Consider the following 1,503-nt stretch of genomic DNA (forward strand, 5'->3'; position numbering starts at 1 on the left):
TCGCCCATGCCAGATGCTTTCTGGGTAATGTTGTCCATATGTCACTTTATTCAGTGTTCATGGAGCCGTCCTGTAATATTGTTTTCTGTACTATTGCAACCGCACTTTACAAAACCTGTTGAAACCACTTTACTTTACACTCAGCCATACCTTGCTCATTGTCGGTTGTTTGTTTGTGTTTTTACTGTGTGTTTGTTTGTTTTGTTTTTATTGTAGAAAATGCCGCTGTAAAGGCATTTCCCCGCTGTGGGATGAATAAAGTATTATCTAATCTAATCTAATCTATCTAATCTAATCTTAAAAGTACTAAACCTTAAATCTTAAAACCTAAAAACTTTAAAAAAGGTAAATGCGACCTGATTAATTAATGACCATTTCGCTTTAAATAATTCCCCAGAGCAAATAGGACGGTAGTCAATTTAAATTTGAAATGGGACATTTTCCCAAAGTCAGTTGATTTGAGAGAGTTTTGTTAGGTTCACTTATGCGCGCCTACCATAACAACAAACATCCAGATCTTGTGTGCACTTTCCTGCAGGTTTCTGTGTCTCTACACAGCTCTCACTCCCAACTATGGGCCACTTGCCAAAAATGCTCTTAAAAAACACTACGAGTGTTTAACAGTGAATGAATGTAAGAAATAAACAAAACAAACACAATCAGGCGCAGAGCCAATACCAGAGCACTTTACGGTTCTCTTCTGCACCCCAATGTTCAACTCCAATGTTTAACATAAAGAAACACATTTCTACAGGGACCAGAAACAAAGCAGATTTAAAATCATGTTTTGCCCAAATTTAAACTATGACCTAGTAGTTGAAATAGTGGAGAGTTAGTTGATATTTTGGCTTATTTAGCCTAGTCAAAAATAGAGCTAGTAATCTAATTGGAGGTTGACGAGCAGTAAAACAAACTGATAACCATCTATAATGAATTCCATTTTCTCCTTTAAGCCCTGTGACAGTTTTTAATGTTCATCAGGCAACTCAGGACTCTGACTATAGACAATATAATTTCCTGGATTTGGGCAACTGCTTTGATTTCGCGACACCCTACATTCAGGCCCACCTCTACTTAATCCTCTGGTATTGGCTCTGCGCCTGATTGTGTTTGTTTTTGTTTATTTCTTACATTCATTCACTGTTAAACATCTCAGTAGTGTTTTTTAAGAGCATTTTTGGCAAGTGGCCCATAGTTGGGAGCTGAGAGCTGTGTAGAGACACAGGAAACCTGCAGGAAAGTGCAACAAAGATCTGGATGTTGTTGTTATGTGGTATGCGGCGCATAAGTGAACCTAACAAAACTCTCTCAAATCAACTGACTTTGGGAAAATGTCCCATTTCAAATTTAAATTTGACTACCGTGTCCTATTTGCTCTGGGGAATTATTTTAAAGCGAAATGGTCATTAATTAATCAGGTCGCATTTACCTTTTTTAAAGTTTTTAGGTTTTAAGATTTAAGGTTTAGTACTTTTAAGATTAGATTAGATTAGATTAGATTAG

Source organism: Etheostoma spectabile, chromosome 5, assembly GCF_008692095.1.
Source record: "Etheostoma spectabile isolate EspeVRDwgs_2016 chromosome 5, UIUC_Espe_1.0, whole genome shotgun sequence".
Taxonomy (NCBI): Eukaryota; Metazoa; Chordata; class Actinopteri; order Perciformes; family Percidae; genus Etheostoma; species Etheostoma spectabile.